This window comes from Tyto alba, unplaced genomic scaffold (genome assembly GCF_018691265.1).
Source record: "Tyto alba isolate M040663 unplaced genomic scaffold, T.alba_DEE_v4.0 Super-Scaffold_16, whole genome shotgun sequence".
NCBI classification, from domain to species: Eukaryota; Metazoa; Chordata; class Aves; order Strigiformes; family Tytonidae; genus Tyto; species Tyto alba.
This window is the reverse complement of record NW_024881278.1, coordinates 23,596,420-23,608,939: the sequence shown is the minus strand read 5'-3', so window position 1 is coordinate 23,608,939 and position 12,520 is coordinate 23,596,420. Positions and strand designations below refer to the sequence as shown.

Here is a 12,520-nt window from a genome sequence, read left to right as displayed (position 1 = left end):
GCATGAAGCAGTATGTCACTAAAAATGAGTTCTCCCTTTGTCTAAATTTAGGCATTTAAGACAGCCTCTTTTCTTACCTTTCTCAATGTTTGTTTACTAAAAGGTTCAGACACATTTTTGTGAGAATAGGGCAGGCATGAATCACCAATTCATATCATCAGTAAGTTGTTCCTTTTCTGGTCTTTCAGACCTGTTTAAGTGTTCTACAGCAGGTCTGCAGCACTACAGTAGAACACTAAACCATTTATTTACATAATTGAGGGCTGACTTGTTGATTCACACAGAAATCAGAGTCAGACACAAAGGTTGGGCTAGATGAATGCTAGAGGTCCATTTCAACTTAAATTACTCTATGACTTGCACAGGATAAGAACAGTTCTGCCTTTTTTCAACTTGTTACCTCACTACAATTTAAGTACAAACATTCAATCAAGACAACCAAAAAAAAAAAAAAAAAAACCAACCAAAACACAAACCACATTTGAACCCTGCTATTGTAGCAGCAGAAATATCAATGCCACCTCCTCAGCACAAATCTGTCACCGACCTATGGATCATCCAACTTCAGAATAAAACATATTACACTGCTTGACACCAACAGTCCAGACTCCTGTCCTGCCACTATTGACAAATGCAGCCTAAGAGAAGTAACTTTTCCTGTCAAAGTTACCAAAGTGTGAAATCAATACTGAAAGGCCTTAACATGATCATAAATCTGCAGGTTCAGCATATGTGATAAAGCTATTTCACTGATAGTCTTCAAAGCACATATTCCCTGTTTAAAAACAGAAATAAATTGTTCAGAAATATACAAACCAAAATGTGCGACCTCTATGACAGGTATTCATTCTGGTGTCTTTTGGGTTTCTAATTAATATAGTTCTGTAGCATTGAATGTATCCTTTTTTAAAAGGAAGTAAAAAAAACAGTGACTTATAGTTCCCTACACATGAGCTTCAAATACAGTGATTAAGTAGGGAGACAAGAGTTATCTCCACCACTGTCAGATAAAGTTATCATAGAAAACCAGCAGCCAAAACGTTTTCACTGATCTGAAAGAAGACATCAACCTTTAAGCTTGGAAAGGTGACTCAAGAGTTGAAGCTACAGTGGACTTCTAACGAAAATTCAGAGATCTTCTATAACTGATTTAAAAAGCTAACTTAAGCAGTAGTGCTGCTATTAGCACATTTAAGGAAATATAGACCTTGAGGGGAAAAAAGCCACAGACAGTAAGCTGATCTCAACTCAGTGGCAAAACACTTCATGACTTTTCCTGACTGACACCATACAGTCTTTTGTGTGAAAAAATACCTTTCTCAAAATCTGAGTCAGCACACATTAAGGTGTTGAAAAAATACTTTCCCCCCCATTTATTAACAGTGCTTTGTACTATAGCAGAGAGAAGCTATACTTTACTTATTTCCTCCCTGTTAAAAATAAGATTAAGCAAAATTCAAATGCCTCTGAAGAAGAAAAAACACATCATTTCATACAATTTGTTCTGAAATGTCTGTTAAAGTATTGGTCAATTACAAATTAAAACACAGTCAAAGTAAAAGAAATTACACCTTCCCACAAATTTCCAAGTGGCAGAATTTGTTCTTACCTGTAATTGCAACTTTGTTAAGGTTCTAGTTCAGTGCTGAAAGAATTAGTTTACATTCCTGCTGCCATGAAGCACATAACAATGACTTGCAAAACCTTGAGATAACAGTACAGGACACAACATATGCTTTATTTTGGTATTTCCTAGAAACAAACAAAGAAAGTAGTTAGCTACTCCAGATGGTTTACAATAGATTTGTACATGATTTTTTTCACTAATACAACTTTCTCGTAAATAGAAGTGCTCGAACTAAAGCTACACCTGGATGTCAAAAGAGTTTTCAGTAGACTCTCTAAACACCATATTGAAGATTCATGCTAACAATGACTCAGATTTTTGTCGTATTTCCTTCACCAGCACAGACTAGCACTTAAAAAGTCATCTAGCCTATTACCTGGCATTCAAGTCCCTAAACTTAGTAACATAAGGAAGAGCTTTTTCATGCCTGCTAGCATAACAGTACTATTTGCTTAACTTTTTCCACCTGCTCAAATGACACGAGTATACTTCTTTTGTGTTTGACAAGACTTAAACCCACCACGCGCAGCATGTGTAATTTGTAAGCTCTTTACTCTGCTTGCTTAGACATAAAAATGCCTAAGAGTTTAAAACAAAAGCAGTAAGCTTCAGTTGCAGAAGTATTTCAGCTCCTCTGAAATAAGAATCATGTTTCTTTAAAAGCAGTTTCTATAAAATTAACCATAAATTCAGCTTAAAATAGAGATAACTGACAAATCAGATGTGTGTATCTACAAAAGCATCTAGGCATCTACCCATTGTTTCGAACAGAATGCAAATGCCCAAATTCCTTCATGGATCAGGGACTACATATTTAATCTTATAAACAACTGCATCTTACAAAAGTTACCATGACAGTACACTGGTAGAAGGAACTATTGCAGTAGGAATTCTGGATAACAGCTAGTTTTGTCTGGGGCATGAGGAAAATATAAGCCTTATTGTAACACTGATGATTTTAAACTGATTACAGCAGTGGTGACTGAGTCACCAATGAGCTGAATGATAAAGGGGACATACTGCAGACCTTGACTTTAAGACCACTGATTGAAGAAAGAAGCTATGACAACATTTCATTACAGCTCGCCTCTTCTAAACACTAAACAGTGCTCTTCAGCTACCAAAAAGTGTTGTAAGAAGGAATACTTTGCTACTGTTTGAAGAAGAATTGTAGGGGTTCAGTAAGTTTTATGCCTGTACTGTTAAACTGCTGCAAGCCCTGCGTTTTCTCCAACATGCTTTCTTAGGCACCACAACAGGATGGATGGTTTAAGGAATCAAACTAAGCCAGAGAAAGTCAATTATTTTCTGACAACTGAGTTCTCCAAACCAGCTTAGGAAATGCAGGATCAGACAAGTGTCAATGCCAGAAATGCAGAACCAGCAGTTGCTGCTGATTCAGAATTGTTCAGAGTATTGGGAAAATACACCTTAAGCAGCATTCACTAAACCATTAATGAACTGTGAAAAGGTGTTTTGAAATAACTAGACAGCACAGATTCACAGAGTTGCACAAAACAGCCTAACTCCCTCTTCTTAAATACTCCATTGACTAGGGCACAAACACAGAATGTGTGACCGGAACGCAATTCCCTACAAGCACTGTCTCCCACCTTCAGAAAATCCCCTTAACTGGGAGGGTACAGGGTGCTCACACGCAGTGCTCAGGAGCCTCAGTCCTTCTGATGCTATCCAGTAATCTTTACAAGTCGCTGACTCAGAAAAGCTGACCAAAAGACAAGCATTATGCTTCCCAGAAGCAAGAGGCCTGACCCCTCCTAAATTCTTCTACTCTACAGAGGATGTGAGACCATTCATTAGAAAACGGTGACAGGTTGCTTACAGTAGGGCAGACTGAAGATAAGATATTTTGGGCTAAGAGCATCTTACCCCGGAATATGCTCCTATTTACACAAATTGTATGTATACTAGTTTTCAGAAGTGAGAAATAGAATATTCAGTGTCTCAAAACACAAACATCTTACTCCACCACTGAATATTGCACAAAGAGGGGACAGTACTCCTACTTACTTCTGCACAGTAGTGACTCTTACAAATAAGATGCACAGGTTTTTTTTTCACACATGAAAAGACACTTAGACTCACGATGCAGCTTTGGGATACCAAGCTATTATATCCAGGTCCCCAATAATTTGTGTGCAGAAAATGCTCACATACACAAATGAAATGAAATCAAGATTTCTCATCATAAATTACACCACAAGAATAAAGCAGAATCCTTCCTATTAAAGGCTTAACAAAATTACAAGATGTATTTAGAGCATTTTATTCGGGCTCCTTCAATCTTTGGAGTATGTAAATGCTTAATATTTGAATAGGACTAAGTGAGTTCAGGAAACTTCCGTAATTTTTGCTACTAAGATACCAGTACCCTACAATAGGATAGTTTAGTTGTGCACATCTTAAATATTTATTGGCTAATAAAGAACTTGAATTTCACCATGTTCACAGTATTTTCTTCAGAAAGTAAAGATTATGCAGCCAAAGACACCATAAGTAAACCACTGCTGAAGAACCAAACGCAATATTCAAAAGTAAGCACATTAAAAAAAAAAATAAAAACTATGCAGTTGTGCTAGGTTTCTGTGGTAGGATTTTTAGTAGCAGAGCAGGGGGCTACAGCAGTGGCCCCTGTGAGCAGCTTCTCAAAGCTCTCCCAGCTCCAAGTCAGACCCACCTCTGGCCAGGGCCAAGCCAATTAGCAACAGTGGCTGTGCCTCTGAGAGAACGTATTCAAGAAGGGGAACCTGAGAGGGGGTTGGGACTTGTGTGGAAAAGTTACAAGAAGGATACCTATATGAACACCACGGTCAGGGGAAGGGGGAAGGGGGAAGGGGGAAAGGGGAAGGGGGAAAGGGGAAGGTGCGCCAGAGCAGAGCTCCCCTGTATCCCACAGTGAGACAGCAGGGCCACCCCCCTGCCACCCACAGTGGAGCAGAGGCCAACCTGCAGCCTGTTGAGGTGCCCACACCAGGACAGGTGTCTGTACTTAAGGAAGTCAGGACACTAAGGGGAGAAGTGGCCCCAGCTGTTGCAGTTTGATGCTGAGAGGACTGCAACCTGCCAGCTGGCCCATGCCAGAGCAGCATGGGAACAACTGCATCCTGTGGGAAGGACTAAAGCCAGAGAGGGTTCATAGAGGACTGTCTCCAGTGAGAGGGGAGTCACATGGAACAGGGGAGGAACATGCAGGGTTCACCTCACCTCTTGAGAAAGAAGGAGCAGCAGGACTGACTGTAACCCCAATCCCCTTCCCCCTGTGCCATCAGAGGAGGACGTAGAGAGATCAGGAGCAGAGCTGAGCCTGGGAAGAAGGCAGGGGGGTAGAAAGTTTTTAGATGTGGTGGCGCTTGCCACTGTCCCACATTGTCTGCTAAGTGTTGTTGTTGTTATTGTTTGAATTTAAGTGATGTTCTATTTTTTCCCTTAATGAGTCTGTCTTTTGCCCATGACCATAATGGGTAACTCCCCCCTCCCTGTCCTTATCTCAATTCCATAGCCTTTTGTTTTCTCCTTCTCAGTGCTGAGAGGGGAAGGGGTGAGTGAACAGCGGCATGGCGCTCAGTTGCCCTCTGGGATCAAACCATAACAGCAGTCTGGAGAAATCTGAAGAACCCTATCATATTATTTTACAGAAGGGTAGGTATCAAATGCTGGTCTTCCTGATGATTAAATACATACTTAACCCTGGTAGCAAAGCACTAATTAATGATCCTCACGCTGAATCCCAATGTTTAAAACAAACAAAACCTACCACAACATCCAGTCCTTCTCAAGTTTCCAGACTCTGGTAAGAGCACCAGAAAAGCACTGGTTTTATTCTGCTCTACAACCAGCTAGGATTCTGACCTTTCACAGATAAGCAAATCATTGCTGCTTTAAAACACGTAAACAAACAAACCAACCTACTCCCTAAACATCAACAGAAAACTACAATCTAATGTGTCATAATTGACCTTACGACATCACAATACCACCACTGCTAATATAATTTCCCAGAACTGTAAACTGATTCACACAGAAGATAGTAAAAGATTTTGCAGAAGTAAAAGATAATAGGCAAGAGAAGGAAAAGAGCAATAGTGTAAGCTTACCACAGGTTAGGTAGCGTACTGTAACCTCCCAACTGCATGTTCCCAACACACAGCAAACTAAGATAAGATGCATCTCCTAAAAAGAGGCATTCATTAGGTTACCTGATTTTTCTGGGAACATAAGAGCACCAAGGCAGTGCACTAGTTGTGCTGTAAGTTTATGCATTAGTTCTTCCTTAGTCTACATATATGACAAAGCCCGAACTGAAACAAGATTTAATTTCTGTATAATTACTTGAGACAATGTTTCTCCCTAAAGAGAAAGTTGTTCATCCTTTGTCATAAAAGATACTGAATTCTCTCTGCATTTGCTAAGTAGGTTCTTGGTTCTATACAAAAACACTGTTAATCAACCAAGACTGGGCAAAGCCTTAATTTTTGTTTTTGTGGGTATGGGAGTTTTTTCATGCTTTTGTTTTGTTTTTCCTTTCTTCAAACATGGAAGCTGCACTAAAACACTCATTATTACAACAGTTAAAGGAAGGAAATGGAACTAAAGTTCAAAACTAAAGACTCTATGAAGTAATTTAAGTGCTCTATCCTTGTTGAAGCAGTTCATCTTATATCATGGTTTTGTAAAAAGTACAACAGTATCTTTCCACTGCATTGTAGAAGTAGCACCCAGGGCTTCTTAAGGAGTTAAATGCCTTGAAATATGTTTACTTGGGGTTCTGGTGAAACTTTAATTCATCAGTTTGAAGTCTGCAGTTCAAACTTTTATTGGCAGTTAATAATTTTTACTATTCAAGGCTGAATCTCCAAAAGGAACACACTGTTAAGACTAGTATTTTATATTCATCTAAAAGCTTGATAATACTATGGGCTTAACATTCTAATTAGGCCCATACTTTTAAATATCACCACACAAATGGTATAGTTAAACTACAACATCAGAGAACTGCCTTTCTTTAACACATATTTGTACAGCACCTCTAATTCCTAAATTCGCTGTAATACTCCTCTAGGTGAGCTTTAGATCAATAAATTTGCATTATGGCTATGTAGATGTCTTGGCAGCTGTGGTAGCTTAAGCAATACTTGCTCTCAGCACCTCGTTCCAGTTTCCATGCTATGTGGCTGAGCAACAAATGTAGATAGTTACACTGGTACAAGTGAATGCCTGAAGCGGAGACTGCTCATCTAGCTGATGAGTAACTCAAACTGTTGAATTATACAAGCAGAAGATGAAGGAATCCCAAAAGCCAGCCTTACTAGAATTCAGAATGCACATATTCAATCTACATTTGCCTACTGGGAGAACGCTGGCAAGCACTTAACTCCTCTCTTCTCCTGCAACAGATCAGAGTTACGCTTAGCGTAACTCGAGCACAGAAATATGAAATTGTCTCTCAATCAGTTATGCTGGATGGCCTTTTAAACATCCAGTTTCAGGAATGCTGAAGAGAAATGCCACCTAACATGCTTCAGTAAAAGTACCCAAGTACAAAACATTTTCATTTTCAGTTATCTGATCATTAGCTGAACTAAGGAGGAGAGTACCTTGAAGAATTAAAATATATTGCATTTATATGTTAGTGTTCTTTCACACACACACACACACACACACACACAAAAATCTCAGTTAAAACTTAAAAACTTAATTAAAAATTACAAAGGAGGATTGTAAGCAGAGAACCTCTACTCTGAACAAGCATGGTTACTGGGGCTGTTAGGACTTTTCAGAGAAGAGCTTACAAAAGTCTCTAACTAGCTTTTATCATATCTTACATTATAGCGATAGTGTAAGTAAAGTTCTAGATAAGCATTATCTTTCACAGCAATCCACAAGTTGCAGGTTGGGGAAGATGTGTTCATATTCTGCATCGATTTGTGTTTCTTTTTTCTTAATGCAAAGGGCATAGTCTGCAAACATCCATCTTCCTTGTGGGGGATTCAAAATTCCAACTCAGACACACCAGAGTGATATGCATGGGCAACATAAGATCATGTTTATTACTGAAGTGCCTATCTTTTGAGCACATTCTTATGGTGTTTCCTCATGAGGTAAATTTATTATCATCTTGCTAGTTAGAATATCTAGGTAGCAATAGCTAATGAGTTGGTTTGAAACCATCTGTCCATTTGTTGTCTTTGTGAACATGTGGCCTCCAAATCAATGTTTTAAAAAACCAAACAGTCACTCCAGGTGGATTACTTACATTTTGTAAATATCCATCTGCTTAAAGCAAGCAGAAATCACAGCCTGAGCACTAGTTAAATGTTCTGAGAAAAAATCCACCACACCTGTCATGATGTTACAGCGCACATCTATTCAGAAGGCCTCCATGTCAAACAGCATGTCCCTAAGCCACACCTCACTTCACACAGAAGTAAACTGTCTCATACACTCTATCTTCTATAGCAGTATTAAAAAGCATCCAGAGTTTGTCATTCCTTTCCCCAGGAGAAGAGCAAGCTGTTAGCAAACTATGATATTATTCAAATTCATAAGTAAAGTTGCAAATAAAAACTCTCTGTTGACTAAGGAGTAGAAAGGGCTTAGCTCTTTCTAGCTAAGCCATTCAAGAAAACATCATAAGTGTAAGACCATGAAGAACTCTTACAGAACCAGTTGCCACAAAATTCAGAGAAGGCAACAGATTTCAGGTTGGTTATTTCTGTAACAAGTATGTGTATTTGGATAATAAATTCTACTGGTACAAACCTCAAAATATTGTAGGACAAAGAGGTAAGAAACCTGACAGAATTGTCTACTTCCATTGCTAAGAGCAAAGGTGACAGCTCCAAAATTTTAAGATGCCCTAGCTGTAGGATACAGTTGGGAAGTTTCATAATTTTCAAAGGATTAATATTATTACAAGTGTCTCATAGGAAATGCTCACAAGGGCAGAAAACCAGATTCTCTGCAGAAGGCCATTTTGACTAATACTTCTCTGAACAGTACTCACTGATTTTTAAGCCAGCTAAAAACTAGAGTTCCCAAAAGTTAATTTTTATCTGAGTGGAGAATCTCACCCTAGCATCTAGTGACTAGCAACACATTTAGAACTGTTCAGCTTTTGAATCAAGTCTTGCTACTACCAATGAAGCCAACAAGGAGGGGGGGTTTTATCCTCAATACTCTACCTTTTATTTCTGCTGCTCCTGGCAGGAAAAGCTTAACCTGGTTTCTACAACAAGTCTTTCTGTACAAATCCTGTATTTAGAACAAATATCCCAGTAAGGCACAATAGCATCCCATTTTGTCTACAAGTGGAATTAGGCCACTACAACATATCAAGTATTGAAACATATCAAGTAATGAAATTTTTCCCTACCTCACATGTATAATACGTACAATGCTAAGTGGGGCCACAAGTATATCAGAAATTCAGAAGGAATTTAAACTCCACAAAGTGGAGTGAAAAAAGAGCAAGATATCAAAATCACAGTATTTCAGCTAGCACCACGTACAGAAAATACAGCGAGAATCCCCTAGTTTGGATATATTTGACCATGACAGAAATCAAGTCATACCAAATTTATAAGGGATAGCAAGAGTGGTTTTTCATTTCTTTATATATGATACTGATGATTAGGGGAAGGACTTCCCCTCTCTCAAGAAGGTTCTTTTTCTTCCCTACTCTTCTAAGAGTAAATCTTCACATACAAATGAACTAAGCCTGAGCCATCACAGCAGACTGAAAAACTCTTGGACACTGCTGATGTTCCTGTGCAGGCGGTTACAGGAAGCATAAATTCTCTGCCATACAACATAGGCAATTGGTAAGATAGCTAAAAAAAGATCCACTTGCTAGATATATACACAAAATGAGTTAAATTAAATGCAAAAAAAACACCATAATCATTCAACACCATAATAAAAGTCACAAACACATTCAAATACGTAACGTAAGAACACCAGTGCTACAAGCTGCTAAATATTAACACTTACTATGCTATAGACACTTTAATGTTTACTGCAAAGCACACGACTTGGAAAGAGATAATTCAAGCATCTGTTCTCTCAACTAGCAGCCTACACACGCACAATGTTCCAAAAGAACTGATTTAAATAATACAGAAACTGAAGTCTCCAAATAGGAATTGTTAAAATACATAGTTATTTTTATACCTCAATTACAGTTTTAGAACATCTTTTACTTTTTCCTTAGTCTCTTCCATGTTAAGAAATTTTTTCTACCCACTAGCAAAGTTACTTCAGTAACAGTACTGTATTAGTATGAAGATAATCAGCACTTGGAAACAAAGAAATCTTAAAAATTTTAAGAGGGTCTATTTGCTTTGAAAGTCACTACCTTATTGCTAACACATTTATCACCTTCCTAAATCAACCCACTTGAACTGCTTTCCTTCATTTCAAATAATGCATACGTCAACACATTTTTAAGGCGGTTATAAACAAATGCTTAAGAGAAGCAGCCAATCCTACATGATATGTAATGAAATACTCCCATACTGAAACAGGATCTATATACCTGTAATCACAATACATACTATTCAATCCACAATGTGGTATAGAAAGCTAGGGTTCAGGTCACAGATAGCTTGTCAGAATACTTCAGAGAACACAATACTTCCCCCTGCACTTTTAAAGCATGCTCTACTTTTCCATCAGATTAGAGAAACTTAAGAAAAAGTTTAAATTCTAATTAAAAAAAATACTATCTCTAGGAACTGCAGAGTGAAGCAAATTTCCATTACCTTTTTTTCTGGCAGCAGTCTCCAGTATCGTTGCATGGACACATGGAATCTTTTTCAGGTGTCTGCATTGAGGCTATCTGAACTGCTTCACTTGTCATCTAAACAGAGGAGTATTTAGCAAGAAGCAGCCATTTGGCAACTTGCAAGCTTAAATACTCAAAGTTTTGTCCAATTAGTACTGCAACTTCAATTTCACAATAAACCACTTCGACTCACTTTTAATCAATACAGTTTAAACTCTCTTGATTTGCAATATATATTTCAATGCTGAACTTTCAGTTATATCTATTGAGTAAAAACGGTTTTAACTTTGCCACTATGTAAGTATCACAATACATGTTGAACTAAACCTGCAAAAATTCAAAGGGCAATTTAATCAGTAAGAATGTTAAAACTAACATGCAAGAAGACCATGCCAGTTTTCAAGAAATTGGTAATAGAGAGGGTGCTTAAGGGCATCACAGGCAGTCAATGCAGTAATGATAGGTCTACATAGACCGGACAACGAAAAGGATTCCGGGAAGCAAGCATGTTAATAATTCAACATTCATTTTATGCTACTCATCAGGTCAGACATCAGCTGCAGGCAAATGTGGATAACACAGACTAAGACACCATCTTCAGCTCCACCAAAGGTTACTGATCTTGTACACTGTTGGCTGCAAGACATGCCCTTGCTGGACTGAATAACGATGGAAACATCTTAGCATGAAGATGCATAAAAATCCCCGTATTAACTGTAGCAAGGGGGCAGATACCCTACTCTGTCATCCCACTTAGAGGCAACATGTCAAGATATTTTAAAACAGTTTCTATACTAGCTTTAACAAACTACCTGGATTAAAATAGGTATCCATAAAAAACAAAACAAAACAAAACAAAACAAGGCACAGAAACACTCTTAAGTGTTCAGGCTTTTGCAGAATGACAACTGAAAGAATCTGATGAATTTAGCAGTTTAAAAAGACAAGTAGACATTCAGCCCGGGGATTACACAGACAATTCAGTAAAACCTACTATATAAAAAGCAGAACCACATAGTCACAACAGATTAGAAATAGGTACATGTATAGAAGACTGCTGATCTGAGCCTTTAAATAGGTGCTGAATTCAGCACATTGAGTGTCAATTTCAGTAGGTTTCCACCTCCCCAAAACTGAAGAGATAATGTAGGCAGCTGGTTGCCTAATGCTAAGTGCTACTTACACTTTCCAGTCCCCAAAACATCTCCTACATCCTTCTGAATGATTCCATGTGAATATCTCCACCATCTGTTCTATGGTTGGATACCATGGTCTTGTATTCCCCTTCTTACACAAACTATGATCTCTGCAAGGGATATACCTACGTGCCTCACCATTCTTGACTAATTTTACAGTTCCTCCCTTTGAGTGCCATGCACATGGTGCTAGCCCAGTCAATAGGACAGTCCATCAACATTCTCCTTGAGACTTGTCCCACTGGAGGGAATTCCATTTTGTCTGTTAGAGGTTTTATCCCCCCTGTTCTAGTTATATCCTCCATTCTTCCTTAAGAGTGGCGTGGGAACGACAGAACAAGCATTATTAAACATTTCGTTAAACTCCACCTAGAAGCTGAAGGCAACGACACCACTCTGCTGAATGATGCTAATGGCTCCTACCACTTAACTTGCAGACAGGTAACAACTGCGTATGTGCTTGAAGATATGCCTTTACTGGAAGAAATGCCTCTTCCAAAAAGCAGCAAGCCTGCCTTCTGACTCCCAATTATTTTCAGTTATTTTGAAATTGACTGGAAATGTCACTCAAGAGCTATAATGCTGCATTCACAGAGAAATTAAAACAAGCTCAATACATGACCTTGAAGTAAACCAAAAAGAGTTACTACCATACTGCCAATTTAGTAAGGCATTCCATTTTATATCATGCAACTTAGCGTATCAGTTTTAGAAGCAGGAACACCTATGCTAACCAAAAGACAGCTTTGTGTAATAAATTAGTTACAAGTAGCAACCTATTTAACTATTTCAATTAAGGAACACAGACACAGCTAGCTTATATGCCTCTGATCATTAGTGTATTTCCACAGAATTATGCAGAAGTATTTAATACTTAAATATTCATAACATTCT

General features: G+C 38.3%; 1 protein-coding gene across 9 annotated transcripts in view; it reads right to left on the bottom strand.

The window, feature by feature from the left end:
* PPM1B (protein phosphatase, Mg2+/Mn2+ dependent 1B) overlaps positions 1 to 12,520 on the bottom strand; it is a 63,213-nt gene that overhangs the window by 33,504 nt on the left and 17,189 nt on the right. For 2 of the 9 annotated variants that reach the window (XM_042789476.1, XM_042789475.1), the window contains one exon: positions 1,610 to 1,752. The exons of 2 other annotated variants lie outside the window; for them this stretch is intronic. The gene's annotated coding sequence lies outside the window, so the exon portion shown is untranslated. Of the gene's footprint in view, positions 1 to 1,609; positions 1,753 to 4,852; positions 4,953 to 10,407; positions 10,506 to 12,520 lie in introns of those variants that run through there. 5 more of the 9 variants (XM_042789477.1, XM_032989288.2, XM_032989295.2 and 2 more) reach the window with 5 other exon arrangements.